The following is a 16,473-nucleotide window of genomic DNA, read 5'->3' as shown; positions in this document are numbered from 1 at the left end:
CAAGACCGCCTCCCTCGGAGGAAACCCCTGGTCCCGGAGCGCCAGCTGCCTGCAGGTTCCAGGGTTCCGCAAGCCGCTCCCCCTCCTGGCGCAGCGCCAGCCGACCACGCCCCGTCCCCGCCTCGGCCCCGCCCCCAGGCCAGGGATCGCCCTACACCTCCTCGAGGCCCCGCCCCACCTCTGGCCCCGCCTCCCCGACCCCTCACGGGCCTCCGCGCAGAGCCCGGCCCCGGGGCTCTCTAGGTCCCTCTCCCTCTGACCCCGCCCCCTGTCCCTACCCACACCTTCTGACCACGCCCCCTCCTAGGTCCCGCCGCTGGCCCCCTCGCCTCTCCAGGTCCCAGGGCCCAGCCCAGCCCGGACGCGCCTGCGCCCTCTGACCACGCCCTGGCCCCCGCCCCGGGACCCGCCGACTCCAGGCCCCGCCCCTGCCCCGGCTGCCGGGTGGGAGCCGGTCCGCGCAACGCGCATGCTCCAAGAGCGGCGCCCCCGACTCTGCGCTCGGCTCTGCTCGGGCATTTCCGCCTCTTTGTTTTAAACTCCGGACGGATTTTTTTCCCCTGCTCTTGGGGGGGACCCGGAGGGAGCGGCGCCCCCTCCCTCTCCCGGCGCGGCCCCCGCGTGCGCCCCGCTCGCCCGCAGCTGAGACGGCAGGTCAGTGAGTCCGCGCCCCGCCCGGCCTGGCCCGCGGCGCTCGCTACACAGGCCGCGGCCTCGGTCCGTGTCCGGGCCCGGAAGGCTCCGAACCCCGGCCCGCGCCCCTGCGCCCTCGTCGGCCCGGCCTGCGGATCCCCGACTCCGTTCGGCGGGGCCGGGACCCCGGGCAGGGCCCGACCTCGGGACCGGTCTTCGGGGAGGGACCAGGGAGGACTGGACCCCAGGACGGGTCACCGGGGAGGGACCAGAGAGGACCGGACCCCAGGACGGGGAGGGACCAGGGAGGACCGGACCTCAGGACGGGTCACCGCGGAGTGACCAGGGAGGACCGGACCCCAGGACGGGCCACCGCGGAGTGACCAGGGAGGACCGGACCCCAGGAATGGCCACCGCGGAGGGACCATGGAGGACCAGACCCCAGGACGGGTCACCGGGGAGGGCTGGACCCCGGGACCCAACAAGAAAAGGACTAGGAAGCACTCACTGTACCCTGAGACAGATCACCTAGGAGAGCCCAACCCTGATATGGGTCATGGAGGAGGGTCCAGCCTCACTATGGGTCACGGAGGAGGGCTGGAACCTTAAGACTCAGCAGGAATCAGAGAGAGCTGGACCCGAGACAGGTCACCGAGCAGGGCCAGGACCCAGGAACAGCTGGGACACTGGGACAAGTCACTGAGGAGGCCTGGACGTTAGGATGGGTCACCTGGGGAGGTCTGGACCCCTGGACTGGCCCCCAGTAGGACCAGAATTCTGGAAGCATCCTGTGAGCACCTCTGGGACCCTGGGACAGCCCCGCTTTCCCAGGAGGCCATGACCCTGGGACTGTGCCATGTGAAGGGCTCTTGCCTTGTGACAGGCTCCAGGGATGACCCAGGTAGGTCACGTAGGAGAGTCGGATGTTGGGGCAGCCGTGAAGAAGGCTGGCGCTCAGAGAGGGCCACAGCCGTGATAAGAGCTGGAACTTGGAGTCAGGTCCCCAGGGAGGCCAAGGCTCTTGAATGAGTCCCTGAGAAGCACTCAGACCCCAAGGGTGGTATGTAAGGGGCGCCGGGACCTCAGGCTGGACCCCCAGGGGATTGGGCCCTGGGGCAGGTTCCAGAGGTGCCCAGAATCTACCCAGCCCACTCAGCTGGACCTGGCTTCTATAAAGGCTCTGGAGCATCAGGGATCCTGGTCACCTGAGCCCCACAGGTGCAAACCAGCCCTCTCCGTGAGGCCCCTGAGCACCTGGGCCTCACAAACCTTCTGACCTTCAGCAGATGCTGCCTGGGCTGGGCCCTGGGGGTAGGCAGGGTTGAGGCCCATCCTCCCAGCTCTGGGGACTCAAGTGGGGGTGGGGGTGGGGGCTCATAGTCCCCACTGGCTCCATGCCCCAGGCCAGTGCTTTGCCCCTCCCCAGACCCAGAAAGCTGTCCCCTACCCTGTTCTCCCAGTCCCTGCTCCAGGGCTTCCATCCTTTCCTTACCTGGGCCCTGTGGTCAGTGTCAGGCACCTTCAACCACTCCTGTCCTCCCCTCCCTCCAGTGGTGTTACCAAAAGAGTCCCATTCTCAAGGTCTGGAGGTGTTTTCTGTGTCCAGGAATTTCCAGGAGGGGTGGGGTCCAAGCTGGGAGTGTGGGCTGCGGGAAGGGTTTGGAGCCAGACGGCCCAGTGCGTGTCAGGTGAGCCATCAGGCACCTCCTGCACTCCAGGAAAGGACCTTGGGATGGGAGCTTTGCTTCTCTGAAACCTTCAAAGCAGACTTCATTTAGATCTTGCCTGTGTTGTCCTTTAATTTGGAAGTGGGGATGGAGAAGTGCTGCCCTTTGGCTGGGGAAGGGCTCCAGAGTGTGTCCAGTAGGATAATGTTGGAGGAGTTTGAGAGGATGGAAAGCCCAGGCAGGCACTGGTTCCCTGGCATGGGGTGGGCGTGCAGCACATTCATTGCGTGGACGAAAGGCGGGAGTGCTTTCAGAAAGGTCGACCTGTGTTAGGGTGAGGCACGACTCTAAACTTCCCAAGGGAGATGCTTGAAGTGGTCAGTTCAGTATTTCATTTTGTGCCATAACTTCACTTGTTGATTACTTAGGAGAAACCCCTTTGCATTTTCAGTGTAACATTTCACTGTAACTAAGCTTAAGCGCATGGAGCCCCTGAATAGTCCAGCCTATTTTGACTTGTCAAATGTAACCACACTTGCGACCTTGTTACTCAGTGCTTGCTTTTTCTGTGTGTGTGTGTTTTTTTGTTTGTTTGTTTTTTTAATTTATTTGGCTGCCTGGGGTCTTAGTTGCGGCATGTCTTAGTCGCGGCATGTCTTAGTTGCGGCACGCGGGATCTTTCGTTGCGGTGCGCGGGCTTCTGCCTAGTTGTGGCCCGCGGGCTCTTGGGCTCGTGTGGGCTTAGTTGCCCCGCAGCATGTGGGATCTTAGTTCCCCAACAGGGATCGAACCAGCGTCCCCTGCATTGGAAGGCGGATTCTTAACTACTGGACCACCAGGGAAGTCCCTGTGGGTGTTTTTTTTTTTTTTTTAACATGTACTTTGCTTTTTAAAAAACTTAATTTGCTTTGTGAAGCTTTGGGAAAGACTTGTAAAACTGGGCATTCAGGTTTGGTTAGGCTCTTTATTTTCCCATTTTTGGATTTCTGAAGGTGTGATAGTGCTGGATGGTTGTATTATTTATATATTACTGTCCCGCAAATTACCCCAAAGTGTAGTGCCTTAAAACAGTACCAGTTATTATGTCACAGTGTCTGTGGGTCAGGAGTCCAGGCACAGCTTAGCTGGGCCCAGGGTCTCACAAGGCTCCTTGGGCCCAGGGTCTCACAAGGCTGCCGTCAGGGTGCCCACCGGCGCTGTGGTCTTGTCTGGAGGTTCATCTGGGGAGGATTTGCTTCCAGGCTGCTGGCTGGAGACATCTGTGGGGCAGCTCAAGGGCCAGCGACAGGACAAGGGAGCAAGCAGGAGGCCACAGTCTTCATGACCTAATCTTGGCAGTGATATCCCATGCCTTTTGCCATATCCTTTGTTAGAACCTAGTCATCAGGCCCAGCCCACGCTTAAGGAGGAGGAACTCCACAAGGGTGTGCTTCCTGGGCGGGGTGGGTCTGGGCCATCCTAATGCCTGGCATTGATCAGGTGGTGTTAGCTCCTGAAGGGCCTGTGCCTGAGAAGTGCCCTGCAGGTGAATGAACAGAATTGTGTAGAGCTGTGTGCTCAGCCCAAGGTTGCAGCAGCTCAGCTGTCTCTTTAGTTACACAGGTTGCTCTGATGTCACCATTGTGATGATGGGATGACGCCGGAGCTTACGCATGACAGGAGAGAAATTACAAATAAGAAAGCTTTTTAGGAATTAACTTAGAACAGCTGTAGCAAGCCATAAGCTCCCCCGCTTCCCACATACAATTAAATTGTAGGTGTGTATGTGTCGGTGATACAGAGTTCTTGGAAGCTTCAAGTACAGCGATTTTAGTTGTTTCTAGAGCTTCATTTTATTCCTGCTAATTATTTTCCTCCAGAAATGATCAACTGACATTTGTAAGACGTTTTTAAGATGTGAGATCCCAAAATGTTTTTATTTGACCTTTGTAGGGAAGGATGCTCCAGGAACCTGTGTGCAAGGGCCTCTTGTGCTCAGCCCTGTGGCTTCTCCTCCCCGGTGCTTGGACTTTGTGGCGCTTGGGGTGGCGCTGCAGCACAGGGCTGTGAAGGGCACCCGTGCAGGGCCCGCATGGGAGGCTCCCTCGAGAACTTGTCACCACATGGAGGGAGGTGTCCCCCCCTGCCACCCTGCTCTGTGGACCTGCCAGGTTTCCACCCTGCTGGGGTGAGGCAGGGCCCTTTGCCAGTGATTGGAATTATTTATTTGGGTTGTTTGCTTTGGATTATAAAGCGAGGTTTGTTTTGGTCTGTACTGTTACTCTTTAATCTACTAAGTGGCAGGATTTGTTACTTCATTGGAGCTTTATTTGGTTAATGGTCAGAATCGAATTTGAAAATGTAATTTTCTTCTCTATTGAAATATGTTGAGGTTTGGGGACGGTTTCTTACCACCTTTCTGATATTTGCCATCACTATTGCAAAAATGCTGCACAATTCATTGTGTGTCAAAAAATGGAACTGTTCTTCAGCTCTACAAGTTGATAGTTTTTCATTGAATTTTAAAAAGTGACTTTTTAAAAATAACTAGAGGGACTTCCCTGGTGGCACAGTGGTTAAGAATCTGCCTGCCAATGCAGGGGATACGGGTTCGAGCCCTGGTCCGGAAAGATCCCACATGCTGTGGAGCAGCTAAGCCCGTGCGCCACAACTACTGAGGCTGTGCTCTAGAGCCCACGAGCCACAACTATGGAGCCCGCAGGCCACAACTACTGAAGCCTGCATGCCTAGAGCCCGTGCTCTGCAACAAGAGAAGCCACCGCAACGAGAAGCCCGCGCACATCAATGAAGAGTAACCCCTGCTCACCGCAACTAGAGAAAGCCTGCATGCAGCAACAGAAACCCAACACAGCCAAAAATAAATAAATAAATAAATTTATTTATTTATTTAAAAAATAAACATAGACTGTCTTTTCTAATCTGCATGTTTCTCCCTACAGCACTGAATTATATGAAGGCCCAGACGACAATAATGAAGCACTTAACATGTGATGAGAGGGTTAAGGCGGGAGCATTGCTTCAGAATTGTCCATTAAATTAAGCAAAACCCTCCATTGAGAAGAACTAAAACTCACTAGAAAATATTGTCCTTAAAAACCAATTGTTAGGTTCACTGGGTTTTTTTTTGAAGAGAACTTATAATGCTTAGGTGAATTTAGAGAGTTGAGGTTAACTGGAATTTTTTTGGGGGGGCAAATGCATCAATATTTGCTGGACTTTGCAACACTAACAGCAAATTCCAGTTGTTTAACACAAAATAAGCGAACAGTGGAAAGCTGTCCACAGACCTCTTGACCTGTGTGGGTTGTGTCAGCTGCTATATTTGCTGATTCTTAGCAGGGCCTGGCCTGTAATAGGTGCTCAATGAAGAATGACTAAAAGCTGACCTTGTTGTTCCCTTTTGTGGCCCTGTTCTGAAGGTGTTCTGTGTGTTAACACCTTCAGTCTTTTTTTTTTTTAATATTTATTTGGCTGTGCCGAGTCTTAATTGCGGCATGTGGGATCTTCTAGTTGTGGCATGTGGGATCTAGTTTCCTGACCAGGGGTTGAACCTGGGACCTCTGCATTGGGAGCGCGGGGTCTTACCCACTGGGCCATCAGGGAAATCCCAACACCTTCGACCTTAAAGTCACCCCAGGCTGCTCTCTGCTCACCCGCACGTGCCTGGCGAGGACATGCAGGCACAGGGCACGGTCACAGGTAGTGAGGAGCAGAGGAGGGTTAGCCTCTTTTCTTCTCAAGTAATTTCCTCTTTTTTACTGAAGTGTTTGAGAAAAAAAACACAGTGGAGAAAAACCAGAAGAATTAGCCAATGAGCACTCTTCTGCCTTCCCCTAGATCCAGCAGTTACTTATGTTTTGCTTATCTCTTTTTTTAAATACATATTTATCGTTGAATCATCTGAAAGGAGCTGCAAACCAGCTGCCACGTTCCGTAGGTAATTCAGAGCACGGAGGTCCTGGTAAGAGGATGGTCTGCACACGGCTGTAGTGTCATGACCACACCTGAGAAGTAGACACTTATCCACATACTGGCTAATTTCCTGTCTACTTTCAACCCTCCCCGGTTGTCTCAACAGTGTCTCCCAGGGCGTTTTCCCTGAACCAGCCGCAGTTCCCCGTGGGGCACTGGGGGTCACGCCCCCTGTAGTGTCTTTCATTTCAGGCTCCCCACTTTCCCCATACAGCATCGACTTTCCCAGGCCATCTGTCACATCTGAGTTTTTCTGATTCTTCACTTACGGTGTCGTCCACCTTCGTCTGTTGTCCTGTTGACTCCGTGGACTACAGGGGGTGAGCCGGAGGCTGGGCCAGGCTCTGGGTTGAGCTGGCTTCTCAGGCACTGTTGTGCTTCGTGCCATGCCGCCAGGTTGTGGCACCGCTCGGCCAGCGCTGCCTCGGTTCCCAGGGCCCTGTGGGCTGGGCTGAGTCCCCAGGGAGCAGAGACTGTTGGGGAGCCCAGGGGAGTCGTGCCTTCGTGCTGGAGAGCTGCCCTCGCTCTTGCAAGAGGGTGAATCCATCAGCCGCCTCCATGTGTGTCTGACGGGGAGGCGTCCTGGAGCCGCTGCATCACTTCTTGCGGGCACATGGTGGTGAGTCCCACTCCAGTCCGCTTTGTTGCTCTTAGCAGACTTTATAAAAGGTTTAGGGCTTCCCTGGTGGCTCAGTGGTTAAGAATCTGCCTGCCAATGCAGGGGACACGCGTTCGAGCCCTGGTTCGGGAAAGTCCCACATGCCACGGAGCAACTAAGCCCATGTGCCACAACTACAGAGCCTGCGCTCTAGAGCCCGCGTGCCACAACTACTGAGCCTGTGCACCACATCTTCTGAGACTGTGCACCACAACTACTGAGCCTGTGCTCAAGAGCCCACGTGCCACAACTACTGAAGCCCGCGTGCCTAGAGCCCATGTTCCGCAACAAGAGAAGCCACTGCAATGAGAAGCCTGCGCACCACAACAAAGAGTAGCCGCCACTCACCACAACTAGAGAAAGCCCGCGCACAGCAATGAAGACCCAGCACAGCCAAACATAAATAAATAAATTTATTAAAAAATATATATATATATGTAAAAGGTTTAGTGGGTAGACATTTTTTGAACTTGTTACAGGAAATAGGGCTTCTGCTATCGCAGAGAAACTGCCTTCTGCACGCTGGAGCTGGGAGCTGCTGGAGGCAGACGGGTTTCCCTGGCATTTCACTGAAGGGGCCCGGAGAGCGTGCCTCAGCGTGGCTGCGGGACAGAGCGTCGCGGGCTGGTTTCTGTTGTTTTAATTTATTTATTTATTTATTTTTGGCTGCATTGGCTCTTCGTTGCTATGCGCGGGCTTCAGTAGTTGTGGTGCATGGGCTCAGTAGTTGTGGCTCACGGGCTCTAGAGCGCAGGCTCAGTAGTTGTGGTGCACGGGCTCAGTAGTTGTGGCTCGTGGGCTCAGTAGTTGTGGCTCGCGGGCTCAGTAGTTGTGGCACACGGGCTCAGTAGTTGCGGAACACGGGCTCAGTAGTTGTGGCACGTGGGCTCTAGAGTGCAGGCTCCGTAGTCATGGCTTGTGGGCTCTAGAGCGCAGGCTCAGTAGTTGGCGGCGCACGGGCTTCGTTGCTCCGCGGAATGTGGGATCTTCTCAGACCAGGGCTCAAACCCATGTCCCCTGCATTGGCAGATGGATTCTTAACCACTGGGCCACCAGGGAAGTCCTTCACAGGGTGGTTTAAACAGCAGGCATTTATTTCTCACAGTCCTGGAGGCTGGGGTCCAAGCTCAGGGTACTACCAAGTGGGTTTGGTTCCTGGTGAGGACCCGCATCCTGGCCTGCAGACGCACCTTCTTGCTGTGTCCTCACAGGCACACAGGGAGCCTGCTGAGCCCTTCCTCTCAGGGCACCAATCCCATCCTGGCCCCACTGTCCTGAATCTCAACCTCCCAAAGGCCCCATGTTTGGAGATGGGGGTTAGGGCTTCAACACATGAATTTTGGGGGCACAATTCAGTCCATACCAGGGGACTCCCGCTGCTTCCATGTGTTTGTTAACCTGATTCTGGTCTCTAGAATTGGGAGAACACTTGCCTAGTGAGAATATTTCCAGAGTTGGTGGTGACTCTGTATTTTACATGCTTGGGACTTCTGCCAGCATCGTCCATTTCTCTAAACGCTATTGTCTTCGTTTTCTATTGCTGGAAAGCAAATTGCCACAAACTTAGTGGCTTAAGAGGACACCCAGTTATTAGTCACAGTTCCACGGTCAGGAGTGCAGCCGGGTGTGGCTGACTCTTCTGCTCAGGGCCTCAGAGGCTGAAGTCAGTGTGTGGGCCAAGCTGCAGCTCTTGTCTGGGACTCACCGCTGGGGACTGCCCTCAGCTCCTAGAGGCACCCCCGTTTTTTGCCCAGGGGGCCATGGGCAGTTGACAGACCATGTTGCTTTCTGCCAGGTCAGCAGGGCTCATCCCTCTGACCTTCTCTTCTGCCACCAGCTGGAGAAAACTCTGCTTTGAAAGACCATGCAATTTGGTCAGGCCACTGGATACCCGCCCTGTGTTAAGGTCAGCTGATTTGAGACCTCGATTACATCTTCAAAAACCCCTTTACAGCAGTATGTGGGATAGTAAGGCCAGAGGTGTGTGTACACCGGGGCCCAGAATCCTGGGGCCTCTCAGAATTCTGCCTACCATAGTCTCCCCTCTGGCCCCCCTAAATTTCATATCCCCCAAGTGCAAACCACACTTGCCCCTCCCTTCCAAGGTTCCGCAGACTCTCATCCCCTGGACCACCTGTCTGGTGCAGCTGTGAACCAGCGAGGTGGGCGCTGTGCCCGCCCCATAGCACCACAGGGCAGACATGCCAGCAGGTGCAACTGTCCTAGTTCAGACGCGGGAAGTGGGGGGGTGACAAGGAGTCGAGTTGCCGCGCAGTTCTGAGACCCTGTGGGGATCCCGGCCCAGGTCTGTGGTTCCGCCCGTGGTTTTTTCATGAAGGGGCCCCGTGTCTGCTGTGGAGTAGCGTCTGCAGCCAGCTGCCTGCCAGTGGAAACTTGGGGTCCCCCAGTCCTTTCGTGGCATTTTTCGTGGTTCTCCAAAGCTTGGATCTGAGTGGGAAATCGATGTGATTATGCAAATACAGTCCGTTTCAGGCTACGTTCTAACTGCACCTTCCCTTTGGCCTCACTTTGTCTGACGTTACTGTCCTGGCCCAGGTTCTCGAGGGCTGGGCCTGATCCCCGCACCCTCCTTGGCCCCCTGTCTTCACCCCCGTCCTGTCTAGAGGGCTGGTGCTGGGCGTGCGGGGTCCCTCGCCCTGTCTGCACGGTGCCCTGCCCCCCGGGGTCAAAGTTGGGACGTCCGTCCACGTGGTTGCACTCGGTCCCAGTCAGAGCGGCCCAGCCTGCTCATCACTGCACCTGTGCTGACATGCGAGCGCCTGTTGGCACGTAACACGTGCTCAAGGGCGTGTTTTGAAGCAGTGTTTGAGCGCGTTTCCTGAGACCTCTGAAAGTTCGCACTTGGTCGGTAGTTCGGCTGGATGTAGAATCTACCTTAAAGTTGTCTGTCTTTGGACCTTGGAAAGAGTCACCGCTTTGCCCCGTAGAGTTCGGTGTTGCAGGTGAAGAGTCTGGTGCTGGCTGACTCCTGCCGTGCGTGGGGCACCTCCTTTCCCCGGAACCTTTAGGATCCTTCCTGGCGCCCTTGACGGCTTCAGACGCGGGGACCTGTTTGGATATGGGTCGGCACTTGGTCCCTTGCCGTCTGATTCTTCCAGCTGGGGAAATACTCGAATCACTTTTTCCAAGTCATGAAATACTGCCTGTAAACGAGCATGGTGGATGACACAGGAATACACGGGTACTCATCACCCAGCCTGAGGAGTAAAGCGTGAGACTGGACGTCAAGGCCCTTCTGTTTTCTTTTTCTGAAACACCTGTTAGTTGGATGTTGCATCCCTTCTCTTTCCTGTCTTTTCTACCCTTTGGAAAGATTTTCTCAACTTAAAAAAATATATTTATTTATTTATTTGGCTGCGCCAGGTCTTTGTTGCAGCACGTGGGATCTTTCGTTGCAGCACGCGAACTCGTAGTTGTGGCACGCGGGATCTAGTTCCCTGACCAGGAATCGAACCCGGGCCCCCTGCATTGGGAGTGCGGAGTCGTACCCGCTGGACCACCAGGGAGGTCCCAGGATTTTCTCAACGTTATCATACAGTCCTGTTGAATTTTCAGTGTTGCTGGTCACATGGCTGACTCTGTAGTCTAGGGAGGTGGGTGATACAGAATCAGTAAGTTACAGGTGTGGCGGGTGGTAGCTCAGAGTCCTGTGCCGGTGGGCATGGACCTTAAACAGGGTGGCCTCAGAAAGCTCGCTAGGGAGGTGGCACTGGAGCAGAGGCTTGTTGGGGGTGACCGTCGGAGAGAGAACGTCCCAGCAGAGAGTACAGTAATGCGAGGACCCCGAGGAGGGACTGCACTTAGAATGTTCTAGACCCCCAAGGGGGTCCACCGTGGCCGTCGTGGAGGAAGGTGGCCTTGGGGCCTCGTGGGCCACCGGAGGCTGAAGCTTTCCCCGAGCCTTTGCAGGATTTCTCACCGGGGACCCCTCGAGCCGTGTTGGGGTCAGTGTGGCCCAGCATGGACGGCACGGGAGCGGGGCAGGTGTGAGCACAGAGCCCTGCGGGGCCGTACACCTTTCAGGCCTTGCTCAGACCCAGCGCTGCTACCAGAGTGTGAGTCCCGCAACCCACTGTGTGCCAGGCACCGTCATGGGTGTGGGCTCGCCTGGTGAGCGAGGCCGCCGGGGCCGCAGGGAGCAGTGAGGCCGTGGGGCCGGGTCGGCCAGGCAAAGGGCCTCGGGGGGCCCGACAGAGCGGGGCTCCTCTCGTGCACCCGCCCGGGGCACCGGGGTGGCTTGTCCAGCTCGCCTGGGTGCAGTCGGGGGCAGAGCTGAGCACAGCGTCCGCGCGGAGCGGCTGGTCTTGAGAAGAGGGTGTCGGCGGGGAGCAGAGGCCGGCAGTTTGGTGAAAGGAGGAGGAGAAGGTTTCCCAGAGTGCTTGGGTGCCGGCTGACTGGACAGGTCTTACTTCCTGGGCACCGGCTCTGGGGCAGGCGCCCTGCTGGACGTGGTGCCCCGTGCTGAGGACACGGCCTCGGCCCTGCCGGGGGCGCCGGCACAGACACCGAGGGTGGTGACAGCGTGGGGACAGGACAGCGAGCGGGTTAGGACTGGGGCTTGGGTGGCCTCTCCGGGAGTCTTGGGGTCTCTGGTGGCCGCCCTGAGGATGCAGTGTCAGGCTGCCAGGGAGCAGCACGTACACAGCTGAGGGGTGGGCAAGGCCAAGGGGAATGGAGCCGACTTGGACAGGCGCCGTCGCGGACACCGACGTGGTCAGGGCGGAACGTGGAGGGAGGGCACCCCTTGTCAGCAGTCGGGTTCCTTCGGTTGGTTTATTCAGGGGTGTGTGTCTGGTTTGTGTTTCTAAGGCTGCTCAGGCTTCTCTGTGGAGAAGGGATCGGCGGCGCCGTGGTTGAGGGGGCCGTCCGGCCAGGAGCCGCGGCATCATCCAGGGCGGGGCCACGGGCGCAGAAGGCCGCGGAGGCTGTGGTGTTGGGGCGAGGCAGGGAGAACGGCCCTCCGGGCACAGGTGGCCTCCACAGTGGGCGTGTCCCCGGAACGGCCGCCTGCACAGAGCCGCGGCCACACACAGCGCTCGCGGCAGCCTCGTCCCCACAGCCCCGAGGGATGCAGGCAGGTTGCCGCTGTGGGCGAGGGGCCGGGCGTCAGGGCAGGCGCCGCTCAGACAGAAGGAGTGAGCCACCGTCCATGCGCCGTCCATGCGGCCGCTCGGCGAGTCTCAGGACGGCGGCCTGCCCCGTTCACACAGCTTCCAGAGTCAGGGCCCAGGCGGTCCTTTAAAGTACGTGCTGTTGTTATTTGTCAGACGTTCCGCAGTGCAGCTGTTTAATGAGTTTACCGGCTACTGTGAGCAATTCTTTGCCAATAAATTTGATGACCCGTTTCCTAGGAAAGTATAACTTAGCAACACTAACCCCCAAATAAATAGAAAATGTTAAGGTTCTCATAAGATATGTGAATGGCGGGAAGCATGACCAGGGTGGGCTTGTGTGGGGAGGCAGTTCTTTCTCCGGGGGTCCTGAGGGGAAGGGGATGGGACTGGCTGAGGCCAGCGCCTCTGGGAGGGGCCGAGGGGCCCCCCGGTCACATGTGGCATGGCCGCAGTCGGAGACCCCGGACTGTGCCCCGTGCTGAGTGCCAGCGCGTGCTCGCATTTTATTCGTGCGTCACGAGGGTCTGAGGATGCATTTGAGTGAGAATGAGGGTGTGTGTGTGTTAGAAGTATTGGAGGGAAGTGCACCGTTACACTAGGAACAGCAGTAAATGTTGGGTGGTTAGGGTTGTAGGGCTTTCTCCTTAATTACATTCAGTAAAGAATTCCAGATTGTGATTAGTAAATGCATTTATGCTGCAAAACAAACCCAGTGCATTTCCCTAGAGGACGAAAGGGATAACGTAGGTGTAATACAAGGGCAGCGGTGCAGGGAAGACCCCTCAAACATGCTGTGGAGTCAGGGGCGGGGGCGGGAGCAGGGCAGACGGGGTGGGCAGTGATCCGAGGTGAGTGGACAGGAAGGCAGGGCCTCTTCTCGCAGGCGCAAATGCCCCCGGCCCCCCGGGGTGAGCCTGAGGGTGTGGGGAGCGCGGCCTGGCCCTTCTGCAGTGTCGGGCTGGGGTTGGTCTCCATGACCTGCTGCTTCCCCCGTGTCAGGGGCCACATGAGAGGGGTCAGCTGGGCTGCAGGGTGGGCAGTGGCCTTGGAGATTGGGGGCGTTGGCGCTGTCCTCGTCACCGGAAACTTGTCGAGAGCACATCTGTGGGGTAGGGGACGGAAGACGGGAGGGAGAGGTCTGAGCAGGTGGGTGGGTCCTGTCGAGGGGGTCCTGTCGGGAGGGAGGTATGGAAGTTTCTGGAATGAGAAGGGCTTGCTGGGACCGTCAGAGCCCTCGAGAAGCAGAGTGGGGACTGGATCAGCCTGGAGACCAGAGAACGGGGTGTGGAAGCTGATATTCTATCCCCAGGTAGGAGGGAGAAGGGTCCCCTTGGAAAGCGGGTGCTGCGGGGGTGCAGGGGGGGTGGGGAGGTGGGAAGAGGCCACCTGGCAGTGTTGGGGCCCCTCGGGGGAGGCCAGGCCTCCTGGAGCGTTGGTGTCCTGGAGCGTCTGGCCAGTCACGAGCCCCCAGGGGTGCTGACTTTCTGCCGTAGGCCGCGTCCAAAGGACTCGGGACGCTCAGCCGCGCTGCTCCCCACGGGCGGCTGCTGGGAAGAGCTGTGAACGTCAGGCACATCTAGTGGGTGTGTGTGTTAGTGGCTCTTAAATGGAGAGCTTTTACCAGGTGTGGACAGTTACCTCTATTCTTAGTTGCTGAGAGTTGTTTGAAAATCATGAATGGATAATGAGTTTCATCAAGTGATTTCTGTGCGTCTGTGGGAGGATCTTATCGTTTCCCTCCTTTTAGCTTTTGTCATGAATTCCATCCGCTTCTTACACGAGTCCCTCGTATTCTGGGGTGGCCCTCCTGCACACCCCGGAGGACGTGTCACGATTGTCACTTGGTCTGTCCCCCGTTCCACTCCGGTGTGTGTTGTGTAGGCCTCACGCAAGAGTCGGGAATCTGTCTCAAGGATTCTCTGGGCGGGTCTGCGTGGGAGGGGGGCTCCCACAGGTTTGGTAAAACCGGCCTGGGCCAGCTTCCTTAGAACTAACTCTGCAGGTTCTGTTTCTGCTTGCCTCAATTCTGCTGAGTTATTTTTCTAGGAATTTATCCATTTCTTAATGAACTTTCAACTCGATTGGCATGAAGTTGTTCATGATGTTATATTATTACTCAGATGTCACCTTCTCAGTGAAATATTCCCAGCCACCCTGTTCTCCCGACCCCCTTTCCCCGCTCTGGTTGGTCGTGTTTGTCACCTTTGACATCTAAATAATGGACCTGCTCGTGGCATTTATTATTTATTGTCTGTCTTCCTCCATGAGAATGTGGGCTCTAGGGATTTGTGTCTTTTTTGTTCGCTGCTGTCTAAGAACTCATGTCAAGCATCTATAACTGTGTAGCTGGCCACACCGAGATTAAATCAAACTGAGTACACTGAGGTGCTGCGCTCACACTTGGCCAGAGTTCAAGGGCTCGGTGGCCGCCGTGTGGATGGCAGGTGGAGCAGTTTCCAGCCTCACGGGCTCTGGTCTCACCCCACAGGGGCTCTGGTCTCACCCCACAGGGGCTCTGGTCTCACCCCACAGGGGTCCTGGTCTGCACCCCACAGGGGCTCTGGTCTCACCCCACAGGGGCTCTGCTCTGCACCCCACAGGGGCTCTGCTCTGCACCCCACAGGGGCTCTGGTCTCACCCCACAGGGGCTCTGGTCTCACCCCACAGGGGCTCTGGTCTCACCCCACAGGGGTCCTGGTCTCACCCCACAGGGGCTCTGGTCTCACCCCACAGGGGCTCTGGTCTCACCCCACAGGGGTCCTGGTCTGCACCCCACAGGGGCTCTGGTCTCACCCCACAGGGGCTCTGGTCTCACCTCACAGGGGCTCTGGTCTCACCCCACAGGGGTCCTGGTCTCACCCCACAGGGGTTCTGGTCTCACCCCACAGGGGCTCTGGTCTCACCCCACAGGGGTCCTGGTCTCACCCCACAGGGGCTCTGGTCTCACCCCACAGGGGTCCTGGTCTCACCCCACAGGGGCTCTGGTCTCACCCCACAGGGGCTCTGCTCTGCACCCCACAGGGGCTCTGGTCTCACCCCACAGGGGCTCTGGTCTCACCCCACAGGGGTCCTGGTCTCACCCCACAGGGGCTCTGGTCTCACCCCACAGGGGCTCTGGTCTCACCTCACAGGGGTTCTGGTCTCACCTCACAGGTGCTCTGGTCTCACCCCACAGGGGCTCTGGTCTCACCCCACAGGGGTCCTGGTCTGCACCCCACAGGGGCTCTGGTCTCACCCCACAGGGGCTCTGGTCTCACCTCACAGGGGCTCTGGTCTCACCCCACAGGGGTCCTGGTCTCACCCCACAGGGGTTCTGGTCTCACCCCACAGGGGTCCTGGTCTCACCCCACAGGGGTTCTGGTCTCACCCCACAGGGGCTCTGGTCTCACCCCACAGGGGCTCTGGTCTCACCCCACAGGGGTCCTGCTCTACACCCACGTTCGGGTCTCCTCTGTGTTCTCTTGTAAGTGCCTTTTAATCTCCCTGAGTAACTGACCCACTTCCTCCCTTTCTTCCTTTTTCTTGTAAAAGTTAATTGAGCTTTAAAGACTAGTTACTAAAGCATGCAGTTATGGGAAAACTTGGAGAGTAAAAGTGCTATAAGTTGGGTGTGATACGAATCACTTGAGTATCAGGCCTCTTGTCCCAGGTGTCTCTCGTGGTTTCAGGGCCCTGGTGCTTTCCACCCCTGCTTTTCAGAAGGGAGCAGCCCCCGGGCCCTGCCCCCTTCCCCCCGATGGGTGGGGAGACCTCGGGCTTCCATGAGGAGGGGGGGCATGGGCAGACGAGGGGGGGTCCACCGAGGTTCTGGACGCCCAGCCACCCCACCCCTCAGACCCCCGAGAGCAACTGGCGGCTCTCTGGTCCCGCAGCTCCCGTTGCCCCGAGTTGAGGCCAGGTCCTTCCAGGGGCCTTGTGCTACCGATTCAGTGCCGCCCTTCCGCTGCCCCTTGGTTGGCCTGCCACTCGTCCTAGCCCCTCACCTGTGCTTGCCTGTGCTCACCTGGCTGAGGCCCCAAGGCCCCACGCGAGCCTGCACGGGCCCGCTCCATCCCCACGCGCTGGTTTGTCTGTTGTCCGTGCTGGCCCAGAGCCCGGCTCGAGCCTGTGGGCGTCCTCGTTCCGGGTCACTGAGTGAGCGGCCCGGGGGACTCCTTCACAGGGCGTGAGATGCGAACAGCATCACAGAAATTAAATAACACGGTTCGCTCTCCCCGGCGTCCCTGAGGCCCAGCCTCCCACTAGGTCACCCTGAAGCCCACCGCCTCCCCAGGAGCTTTCCAGGGCCCTTGTCCTGCTGTCCTGGTCCCTAGAGCACGTGGTGCAGCCCCTGCATGCCCCCAGCTCCCAGCAGCCCTGGGCCTCGGTGCCACCAGGCTGCCACCCAGACCTGCCCCTGTCTCCGTGG

The 16,473-nt window shown here is 57.5% G+C and overlaps 1 protein-coding gene across 4 annotated transcripts in view; it reads left to right on the top strand.

Annotated features, from left to right (window-relative positions):
* Positions 1-377: 377 nt before the first annotated feature.
* The window catches only part of PCGF3 (polycomb group ring finger 3), a 62,150-nt gene continuing 46,054 nt past the window's right edge, over positions 378-16,473 (top strand). For 2 of the 4 annotated variants that reach the window (XM_049709203.1, XM_049709202.1), the window contains exon 1: positions 378-654. The gene's annotated coding sequence lies outside the window, so the exon portion shown is untranslated. The remainder of the gene's footprint in view (positions 655-16,473) is intronic. The other 2 variants (XM_033419664.2, XM_004265200.3) reach the window with 2 other exon arrangements.

This window comes from Orcinus orca, chromosome 4 (genome assembly GCF_937001465.1).
Source record: "Orcinus orca chromosome 4, mOrcOrc1.1, whole genome shotgun sequence".
NCBI classification, from domain to species: Eukaryota; Metazoa; Chordata; class Mammalia; order Artiodactyla; family Delphinidae; genus Orcinus; species Orcinus orca.
The sequence above is the reverse complement of the archived record's forward strand: the minus strand, read 5'-3'. Positions and strand labels throughout refer to the sequence as shown.